The 11,974-nt window shown below is 36.3% G+C and overlaps 1 protein-coding gene across 4 annotated transcripts in view; it reads right to left on the bottom strand.

Moving 5' to 3' along the window:
* GABRB1 (gamma-aminobutyric acid type A receptor subunit beta1) overlaps positions 1-11,974 on the bottom strand; it is a 126,560-nt gene that overhangs the window by 45,328 nt on the left and 69,258 nt on the right. The window lies entirely within an intron of this gene.

Here is an 11,974-nt window from a genome sequence, read left to right as displayed (position 1 = left end):
TCTGTGTGCATGCTTTATTTGAGCTAGTCCTTTTCACCCAGTTCTTTGGATGGACTTCCGTAAAATGGAGCAGGTTAACAAGCCCCAGACAGTGTGTAGCTCCTCCTTATAGCATTAGCTTCTCCTGACTGCCAACACCGATGAGTCATACGCAAATTTCCCTTGAGTTTTCACATTGCTGAAAAAATCAGATTTGTGCCAGTGAGATATTGTTTTCAGTTAGGAGGTTTTTCAGGGTAAATATACTGATAACTTTTAATTGGTAGGGGTGGATATTATGTATTTGAATGTGTTGTGTGTGTGTGTGGGGGTGTTTTTATTGTTTTTGTCCTTTAGTAGTGGTAGTTATTTTACAATTTTACAAATATATATATTTTTTAACTTTATATTTTATTGCAGAACTGGGGTAGAAGAGTGACTTGCTTCAATGTTGAAGCTTTGTCCTGTTTTATTTGTTTTTAGACTTCAGTTATAATAATAATAAAAAAAAATCTGTTTCTTATATTCACTGAATGCTGCTTGCAACAGGGATCCGGAAGAGTGACAAATAGTTGTGCAGCATCTTGAAAGCACGTAATCTATCACTGCTGCTCTGGAAACCAAATATCCCTCATAAACAGAGAACACAGGCATATTATAAACGCTTTTGTTTCAGGAGCTAAAAACATAACTCATAACATAAACAAATGTGTTATGTCTTATAGATAATATACTCATATAAATGTTCCCCCCAAGGTATCTAGGACAATCTTATTTTATGTGAATGTATTGTTTTTTTCCTATTCCAAACTATGCGCATTGCTTTTAGTAGTTTCATATTGAGACTGCCTGGTCATCCAAGTTATCTATTGTGATTTCTCCTTGTTTTGAAAGAGAACCTTTTCCTAACAGATGGCAATATGGGACTTGCTAAAGTAGGAGAGTAAGAGGTTCCACTGAGTACTTAAAGTTCAGGTTGTCCACTCCATGCTTCACTATGCAGTATAGACACTTTTAAACACAACATTTTAAAAGACTGGCACTTCAATAGTGCCAGCTGGATGTTATAGGAATATGAGTATGTATTAGCTATTGGCTCTTCTGGCAGAGAGTCACAGCCTTGATGAAAGAAACAAAATGAGCACATTTCACGAAATGAAGCCAGGAGCTGAATGAGTACAATTGTTTACATCAAGACAGATGATGTTCATGAGAGTTTCCTGGCTCAGGCTCTGCTGTTGACCTGTATCAGGCCTTCCTGTAACTTTTTTTCTCCTGCTTCAACTTAAGTTTAATATACTGCAGGCTTAGACTCCTTAGGTTTTCATTCTTTCCTTGCTACACATCTGAATTTTTTTTTCTACAAATAGTTGACATATAGTTCTTCACAGCCAAAATCTATTGTTGTGCTTGTTTCTTTCATATTTAGCTTTAAGAGCACACTATGATAGACTCTATGAAAAGATATTGTACCTACAGTCATATAACGCTGCTCATGAAGACAGAATAAGCAAAAATCTCTCTTCCCCCCGCCGCCCTCCCCCCCCCCCCCCCAAGTATTCAGCTGTGGCTTTTATGATCCTTTTCTTTGCCCAAATTGACCTCTACCTCCAATAGGTTATTTGTTATTCCAACAATAAAGACGATGATATAACAAATAAGTACAGTAAAACTTCTCTTTCAAAAACTACCCAACTAAATGTGATGGAAATAGCATGCATGATTGTTTCTTCTGTGTTTGTGACAGATGATAATGCTTAGATGATGAAGATGCTCTTTATCATAATGTAAAAATACCGACTTAAGGTTGAAGCTTGTACAAATAGATTATTATTTTCCACTCAAGTTATCTGTCTCATTAAACAGAATTTTCAGATAAAATCAGGTGGTTTGTGATGTTTAACTCTCCATTTGTGTTGTTTTGTCATAACCTGGCTGTGTTGCCTGGCTGCTTGAAGCCCCAAGAGGCATTTGGATGATTTCACTTGTTTGTTCTTCTGGGACAAGAGAGAAATACAAAGTGAGACACTGCTGCTCACCTACTGTATTGTATTTTCTTCTGAATTTCATGGTTCAGCAGTTCTTCTCCGAAATGTTTTAATGAGGGAAGACATAATAAATCACATGGGCCTTCTTTCATAAAGATAACTAATAAAAATGTAGGAAAATATGAAAGACATTATGCCAAGCCGTATTGCTTTGAAACTCTCAGCCTTCCGCTTTCCATCCTGTATAATTCTTTTGCTATTATTCTCATTCTGTTTAGTAGCTGAATCACCTGTTATTGCTAAGAGTCAGTGTTCAGTTAAGCTTAAAGAAAAGGTGCTCTAATAATCTACAGTTCTGATGGCTGCTCAGTGGTATCATGAACTGTGTTTTCTCAAAGAGCTGTATGCCTTGTATAAGCCAGAAATAAGCAAACAAATTCCTCTCATACATCCAGAAGACTAAGATGCAAATGGAATATGTAACTGATAGAGAACAATTTTCCTCCCACTTTAGCTCACCCTTCTTTTTTCGCCTGTTTCAGAATCATCTGAGAGATCATGAGTTCTCTGGTTGAACAGGCTCAATGTTTCTTGCTGCTTCTTGCCTTCTCTTATGGGCTGCAAATGGTTCATTATAAGGAGTTATTACACTGTGCTCAAATTCTAAACCCATTACCCAGTGGTTTCACAGAATGGTTGAATGGACACCTTATTTTTGTATTGAAGGAAGAAGCTGGGAACCCTTCCAGAAGAGGATCTGAAAACTGGTTTGGAAATGTTGTATTTGAAACTTTATATATTGAATATTCTACTAGTTTAACACATTCTTCCTGGGTATAATTTAAGACTCCTTTGGAGGGAGGAATACTTACATCTAATTTTTTACTTATTGCATTAAAACGAGTGTTTGCTCGGCAATGGTGGGAATAACTATGGTAAGTTTTTTTCTATTGTCATTTAACTCCTTTTGCCATGGCCAGAGCTGTCTCTTTAAGCATGCTAGTAGCTGTTCAATTTGGCAAATAATACTTATACTGATAAAAAAGATTTATACAGGTGACTGAATATGGCAGAAGATAGAGTTATTCCCCATGTAAGTGGAAATTCATGGACAGTGTTATGCTGTGTTCAGGCAGCTTTACTTATAATCTTGTGTGCATGCAGGCCTTTGAATTATTTCAAGAATGTGCTTTGATATTTTCATGACATCTTAAAAATAAACCTGACATTTCGTCATTGAAAAATAATGGAAAAAGGAATTAGAAATGGGATAAAAGATCACTGGTGAATGAAAGCTCATATACATATCAAACAGCCATCAGCTCATTGCTCATAAAAGACAGAAATTCCCATTGCCGTTAAAAAAACACTTCTAATGAAACAACCACTCCACAACTGAGATCTCAATCTTCAGCTTACAGGGAGACCTACAAAAGATCCTCAAAGATGAGTCCAGAAACTAAGCTTTGAGACTGTACGGCTCATAAGGAGAAGAGTGAAATGCTGTAGTGTAAAACACTTCTGGAAAATCTGGTGTTTATAATCCCACATAGTTTAAATTCACTGTGCTCTGCCCAGCAGTACTTGTTGGAACCAAGGAGATAGTGGCTGCACTATGGGTTGAAATCTTTTATACGAGTTTTGCTTGGAAAGAAAATACTGGTGAATCTGTCAGTTCAGAGCAATTTTCTGTACTTAGCCCTGTTGCTTCTGTTTGTCCATAAAAAGGAGTTTGCATACCTGAAAACTTCCCTGAAAACTTAGCTGTTTTGTGTTTGTAGTTAAATCAGATGGTGTGATAAAAAGACTACTCCTCCAAAACAGATGAAGATATATTATGGCATTTTCTTCTTATGCAGTCCTAAAAATGTTCTTGTAGTGTTTTTCCTTTTTTTTTTTTTTTTTTGGGTTCAGGTTTTTATTTAGAGATTTTTTTTCTAATTTTTATTTTTTATTTTTGTTAATGAAACTGAATAAACATGGTTCTGTTTATGGCATCTATAGTGACAGCCACAGACCATCTGCAGGTTTGTATCCTTTATATTCAGCACACAGGCCATCCATCTGAATCTTCACGCCTTTCCTAGAATTAGGACTATTTTTAAACATTTGAATTATTTAACTAATACTGAGAAAATACATTTTCTATGCAGGACAAAATTATTTATTTTTCTCCTATTTAGTGATTTGCTTGTGAGAAATTAAGCATTCAGTGACTCCAAGGATGATAATATACCATATGTAGAGTAATTAAATATTACCAAAACATCTGTGACACACCTTCAAAACAAAACTTTGCTCGTTTTCTAACTGCAGAGTCCCAGCAGGGGGCTCCCAGGTAACACTGAGAAATCTTTAGGAGGCATTAATGCATACAAGTTGCCCACATTTGGATGATAGCTGTGTATTTTTAAACTTCCTAGAATCTGAGTTAAATTATCACTTAGCATTAATATTTTTAAAAGCATTTTACTTAGGAAATGTTTTGGTTGCTAAAATCCTTTGGCTCATCATGCAGTGTTTCAGTGGAACTTGCTGTTCCTTGGATTCAAAGGCAGACAGTGAAAAACTACAATTTTTCCTCAGCCCTTTTGAAAATCTGGTTGATGGATGTCTTGTGCCAATTTAGGTTTAACACCACCTAACATCTCCGAGAGATCTTGGAATTTGATTGTATTTTAGTAATTTTCTGCAAATGGATTAAACGTGTACTCTGTATAAAGAAGAAGCAGGATTAATTGTACTAAGAATAGAGTTAGCACTCTCAAGTGAAGAAATAATTTAAAAAATAAAAAAACTATGATCCACCATCCTTGAATCCCACTCCCTCCTATTAAAAAAGGCTAATTTTAGAGCTTTTTTTTTTTTTTTTTTACAGCTATTTTTTGTAACTATTTTATAACTGTTTCATTTATTTCTTTCAGTGAGAGACTCAATATTTGGAGAGTTTGTAGTGTAAGTTGGCCAGTAGTTAACAGTATTTCAAATGGTACTAACTGAGGTCAATGAAATAATTCTTAGGAAATAGTCTGACAATTTATTTCTCGCCCCATTTGCCAAAAGTCCGACTAGAAAATTTTCAAAAGTATTTATTCAGAAATATTTTTTAAGGTACTGAAATATCTCTTGTAGGTAGTTTGTTAGCTACAGAATAGCAATTGAGATATTTATTTATTTATTTTTAGTTGGACTCTGAAGGTATGTTCCAAAGATGTTTTCTGATGAAAGAAAATTATGGAAAATAGGTGAAGATATTATTTTAATTAAATTCTTACCAATAAAATAGATCCATGTAAAGAGTTTCTTTCTGTCCCTTGATCACCAGTGAGAACATACTAAAGCTAATTATCACAGCATGGGGGACATATAGATGCATTTGCTTGAAGAACTATTAGGCCTTTAAAAAACTCACAAAGATTAGCTCCCATTCTACTAAAAACAACAACAACAACAACAACAACAACAAAACAACAACAACAAACAAACAGAGGGATGGTCTTTCTTCTGTAGAAAAATTTATCATCAAAACCTGAGGACAAATTTAAAACACCCCACACCACCTAATAAAATCCCAAAATTACAGATTTCCACAGGAGACTTGCTTTTCATTTACACAAATATGTTACTAATGGGGCTGGAAGCAGAACATGGATCTCATGATTTATGCTCCCAATAAAACCACTTGATCACCCTGTCTTACATAGTTTACAAATCTGTCTACCTAACGATTACGAAAAATGCCTCATTTGCCAACTCCTGCCATACCCTCAGAGGTTGTTTTAGAGAGGCTGTGCTGAAAGGGACATCAACAGCATGCATCAGATCATCAGATAGGTAAAGTGGCAGGCCTGAGAAGTGCCAAGGGCTCTGAAACTCACCAATTTCTTCTGTCTGTGCCATGATGCATGGGAGATGTCAGCTTACCCTTTGCAAGTAACTTATCTTCAGAGACTGTAAACTTTTCTGTGTGATTTATGAAAATGATGGTCATGTAAAAGAGTATATGTATCTTTTTGGAAGATACAAATACTCTGTATCACTATCTGGTTGGGCTAAGCCTATTTCTGCTCATGCGTTTTTGGAAAACTGGTCCTTGGTATTTTTTCATGAACATGAAAAATTGGACACCTCATCTGTGCAAAATACACAATTTTGCAAAACTAAATACAAATAATTAGGGCTCTCTATAAAAACAAAACTAAACAAGCAAAAAAAACCTCCTCACACCCAAAATCTTGAATGGACTTGTGTTTTGCAGAGGATCTGGTCCCCTGATTAAATATATTTGAATGTAGTAATGTATACTAAAGGCTTTTAATATACTTGGTACCACAAAGCCACTCCCCCATGATGATTTACCCAGAGGTCAAGAAATAGTTTGCAGTTAGCTTGGAGTCCCAAGTGGTTATTGCTGTGTAGATTGCTCCTAAGTAAACCTCTTTACCATAGGTTCAACTGCTGAGTGAGTTTTAAGTTGTTTTATATTTGTCTGTGCTTTTGACTCTTGATTTAGGCTCCTGGTAGCTCCAATGATTCTGATGTTTCTAGATTCTTCCCTGAAAGATGATGTTTGGTTGCATTCATAATCCCAAAAAATATGTCATCCTAAGTATGTATGTGTAGTATCTACATTCTCGTGTCTGTAGGGCTTGGTTTCTCAGTCTAAGAAAAACTCATCAGACCTGTGTTTTAAGGTGGGATTGTATTATCAATGCCATTACATTACTTAGTAATGTCACCTTGTTAATGGCTTTATAAATTATACCCTCTAGTTTCCACACATTTTGTCTCTCTTCTTTTTATTTTTTTTATTAGAAAATTACATGAGGGTGTTTTGGCCTGGCAGTTATGAGATCACAAATGTTGCTACTAAAGCAAATGTGCTAAATAGAGAAATGCACTCTTGTATTTTATAGAGTAATTCATCTGCCGTTTTATATTTTATTATCCTCAAGGACTCACAGTGCAAACTGTTGCCATTCACAATAAGTCTCCCTCCTACCCTGATGGAGTAGCAATATTAAACACCAGCCAGGCTGGCAACAAAATTCTGTGGCTTTTTATTATTATTATTATTACTTGTTTTTTTGTTTTTAATTGGTTGGAAATAGAAGTGATGAGGTACTAACAGACCAGCTCCAGTTCTTGCCCCTGCCATCAGAGAGGTTCCAAAGAGTGTTTATCAACATGGTGATAGGTGCTTTATATATGTAAGTGTATATATATAAAACAGTAGAAAACAAAGTTGTTTTCTAGACTGTAAATTGTTCTTGCCACTACTTCTAAATTAGGTCAACAATATTTGAGAAGAATTAAATTTTTCTTTTAAGTGGGATTTGTAGAGGAGTGAGGGTTAAGAAGAAAATACCTTTAAAGCATTTCTTTTAATACACACGGTTGCTTACATCTTAGCATTATTCTCAGAAAACACTTAATCTGTGCTGAGATTACTGAAAACACTGTTTGTGATTGCCTTAGTGAATTACTCAAGGCAGGGTTGCTGTTGATGCTGATATCCCTGAACACCTGAGAGGGTCCAAGCCAATCTTCTGTCTTGTGCAGCATGGAGCTGCTCTGAGCCTTGTTAGCAAAGGAGATGTCTCTGACAAACAGCAGCCCCCACAAACTGGCAGGTTTTATTCATTCTCCATTTTTACCTTGTGTGCCTTTACCAAAGTTGTCCCAGCACCCAAGCAGCATTTCAGCAGCTTTTGGATGGTTTATGTCAGGACATTTCTTTACTCTTAGAGTGCCTTAATTCTCCCTTTTGTGCATCTAGGTGTGTTCATCAGTGTAGGGTAAGTCTCTCTGGTAAATATTCACTGCCTCCCTATGGCTTTTATTTACCCACCTAGTACTTCTATTGTATATAAAAGGTAGGGATTTCCCTCCTGTCTTCCAGCCTCTCTGATTTTGGTTGCACTGTTTCATTACTGATGTCACTGATCAACATCAATATAAATCCAATGAGAGTGAGGCTGGGTTTTAAGCAGCTAAGAACTTGTAATTTTCTCCCTCAGTGATAATTGTTCTTCTCAATGTGCTAGAAATTAATAGTATGCAAACTGGAAATCTGCAGCAAAGTACAACTTTATTTATTTATTTATTTATAATTTATTTCATTATTGTTAGAGGGAAATGGATTTGCTTTTAGTAAATGTCTTTCTCATGACGAAAGGTTTTCTTCTCGGTTGGCCAGTTTTGTGTTATCTGTACAACTAACAGGTTATCAGGCAAGAACTTTTATGGTTTGTGAAAGGAGAAAGCTGTGATGGTAAATATATGAAGGTTCCTTGTGGATATTATTTTTCATGATCTCCCCTGCCTCTCACCCTGCAAAAACAAGTAAAGAATGAAATACTCCTTAAAAACTGCCTATGCTTGTGCTATAGAAGGGATTCTTAGAGTGTTTATAAATTTATTTGAAATTCTTCTTCATCAAAGGTACTTTGGTCTTAATCTCTGCCACAACATTTATTTTTACATAATTTCTGTATCTCAGCATGTTTGAGGCATTATTTTTACACAGCAGGGGTGAGCTATGATTTGAATGGAGTTTTTCTTTTTTTTAAATATATATTTATATATTAAAGGCCATTATATTAAGAAATGGAATTTTGATGGAGATTGTGTTGACAGTGGCAGAGTAATAACTCCAAAGCATTAGAAGATGTTTCCCCTTCTGACAGGAGAGAAGGGAGGTCTTGTTCAAATTAATAAACAGAACACAGTTCATTAGAGAGGAGAGAAGAAAATAATCCAAACCCAATTCATACCAAGAAAGCAAGAGATGATATATTGCATTGAAAATATGTAATATATACTTTACATTGTCCTTCAGCTTTAAAATTAAACATTTGTTACTCTTCTTGTATTGTCCGATTATTATTATTTTTTAATTCTTTGGATGGTATTAATGTAGTTAAATATTATCTTAACAATATTAAGATAATTAAATAGGTGACAAATATTTTCAATAATCTGAGTTTGATCCAGAATATGCTTGAATTAAGAGGTCTTTGAATAAGGCCTACTGGGCTTTGCTCTACAAAATTCCTGTGATTCAGTTCTGCGGAGTGCTGTGCTTGAAAGCTGTGATCAACTACAGCATCTAAAGCTTGTATTTAAATTCAAGCCCATGAAGCCTGTTGTGGGTCCACCAGAATGCTTATGTACTTAATTACTGGTTGCATATTTACAGCTGAGTCCATATCTAATACTTTTTTTTTTCTTTAAATACTCTCTATAGGACTCATTCCACCTGAAGTGTTTCACCAATTTTCCTCATTTATTTTTACATTAAAAAACAAACAAGCAAACAAAAAAAAGTATAAATAGAATAAGAATTAGTTGGCTGAAATGGGAGGTTAAATTCTCCAAAAGCTCTATGATTCTATGAAATCAATTATTGGGTATTACTTCCTAATTTAGTCCGAGTTCATTAAGAGCTGCTCCACACAGAGCTGCGCTTTCTCTGTATGTATATAAAGGCTATGGGGGGGAGACCCAGCTGGGGGAATTCAATGCGTGTGCCCTCAGTGGCAAGGGGAGCACTTCTTTTTGGGGTGGAGGTGGCTTGTCCTGTGTTGTTTGTGAGGACATTTGTGCTAATGGAAGACAGCAAGGCTTTCTCTGAATTACACCTGAGAAGGCGCTAGGGTTTTTTCCCATTTCTTGTAGGTTTTTAAAATAGCTTATAGGTTTCAGTCTTCCATTTCCATTTGTCCTATGTATTAACTAGCAATTTACTACTTCATTTTATCAGGCTCCATTTTGTGCTTGACACTAAATAAAACTTATGGGGTGTGATTTATATAGACCTTTACTACTGCAGGTAAAACAGAAAACCTGTAACTGCTTCTAGGTATAAACCAAAAATACCGTTTTCAAAACACCATTGTGGTTTTAAGAGTGCACTTGCTTTTGTCTTAAATTTCTTCAGTTATGGCCATGTGCTATAAATTACTACTGAGATCTCAGTCATGGGTATTCTTCATCAAATGATATTAAATTATAAAAACCTGTGTTGATTGACAAGCCACAGTATGTATAACAAATGTGTGAATAAAGCAGGAGTGAGATTGCATTTCCTTGTACATATAGCATTTCATAGGTGTTAGTCCATCTATAGACATAGCATAAAGGTTACAAATCCAACAGCTGCAGGGTGGGGAAGGGCCTTCTGGGACAGGTATGGAGCAATGTGTTATGGAGATTTTCCCTCCTGTGCCCAGCTAAATACCAGAGAAATAAAGCCGGGCTGAATTGAGCTTCATGTGACGAATGGACTAAATGTGCTGCTCACCCACAGATTTATCATCCCTATCATCCAGTAGCACTATGTTGTTTCCAATCTTTTTACAGTAAGTAGAGTAGTAAGAAGCAATGATTTGGTCAGGGAAGAGTCCTGCAAGAGCAGGAGGAGCCAGGTTTGGGGACAAGCACTCGTGCCAGGACAGGAGGGTGCAGCTGAGCTGACGGGCAGCGTAAATGCAGGTTTCAACATCTAAGCTGGAGGAAAGTCTGTCTGGATCTGAATAATGTTTCTGAAATGCAATACACACAGTGGAGACTTAGAGATTTGTGCTGCTACTGCAGCATTGCCCGTGGCCGACAGGTTAAACAATGCAGGGGATGCTCTGTCTGGGGAAGAGACAACCATTAAAAAATCAAAAAGTACTTTTTATTTGGACTAGAGTAATGCAGTGGTTGTTTGTCGTGAGCTTAGGAGTAGCCAGGTTGCAGATCCTTGCTATTTCTTTTTTTTGCGTGTGTGTCTGAATATAATTAATTACACTAAATCTATATTAGATCTATGCAGCAATTCCCTTCCTTAGCTGCACAGCTCCATGACTGGTGTGGGAAGATTCTCTTTGTTCCTTCAAACACATGACTCAACCCTTTTGAAAGGGCTAGAAGAAAAGAGTGAAAGGCCCCAAACTGAAAAAATAGCATTTTTCTACCACTAGTCAGGCATCTTTCTCTGCTTTAGGACTGCTTCCTCTGTGAATACAGACATGAGTATGGTTTCCCCAGGACAGCGGAGTGTGGTTGTGGTGTCGAGCCTTGGCTCCTTTTTCCTTCTGAGGCCAACAAATGCTCGTAGCAGTGCACTTGTGCTAGCATCTCCTGTGATTATGAGCTGTGCTGGTTGCCCATCAGGCGTCTTTACTCCTGTAAAGGGAGTCTAGTGTGACCTGCAGCAGCCTGAACTGGCATCTGCAATGCACACTTACCTTCTCCTAATAGCTGTAAATGTAGGAGTATAGTCATTTACCTGTGAATCCTGAAAGCTGACACTCAGAATTTGAAAGGGAAACCAGCAATGATTTTTGGAGGTAGAAGAAATGACAAATGTTTGGCTGATTTATTTTTGTAAAAATTTTGAAAATCTTGTGGTTTCAAAAATATAAAGAAAGTCCCAAATTCTTTACTCCAGTATTTTTTTTTTTTAAATATACCTACTGCTAAATCTTGTGGTATTGATACATGGAAACAAAAGGCACCTCATATTTTTTCCAAAGCCATTCTATCTCTTGATAAAAAGATGCTTTGTAAGTTGTTCTGTGTTTTCTGTAGAGTGAGATGAAAAGTAGCTTTTTAGATTACGTTGCTTTGTATCATTCTGAATGAGTGCATTTTTTTTTTTTTTTGGCTGGAGCTGTTCAGAAACACAGGTGATGACAATAGATTGATTACCAGCATGAGCAGGCTGTCTATTGCCATGATGGCAAGTTGGCAAGTCCTGAAAAGGACCTGATAACTGACTCTTTAATCAAATCCAGGAGAGTGTTTGGAGGAAAACCAGAACTGCATAGCCCCAGATCATGACAACATAAAAACAATACACAAAACAGTGAAATTTCACTGTACTAAAAGATTTGGCTAGCAAATTTCTTTAGTAACACTCTCAGATGTATTGCCATAATAGAGTGTCCTGAAGGAAAGTTTATAATCAAATTTACAATCTAAGATTGTAATTTAAAACAGTGTTCTGCATTTAAATA

Source organism: Anser cygnoides, chromosome 4 (genome assembly GCF_040182565.1).
Source record: "Anser cygnoides isolate HZ-2024a breed goose chromosome 4, Taihu_goose_T2T_genome, whole genome shotgun sequence".
NCBI lineage: Eukaryota > Metazoa > Chordata > Aves > Anseriformes > Anatidae > Anser > Anser cygnoides.
The sequence above is the reverse complement of the archived record's forward strand: the minus strand, read 5'-3'. Positions and strand labels throughout refer to the sequence as shown.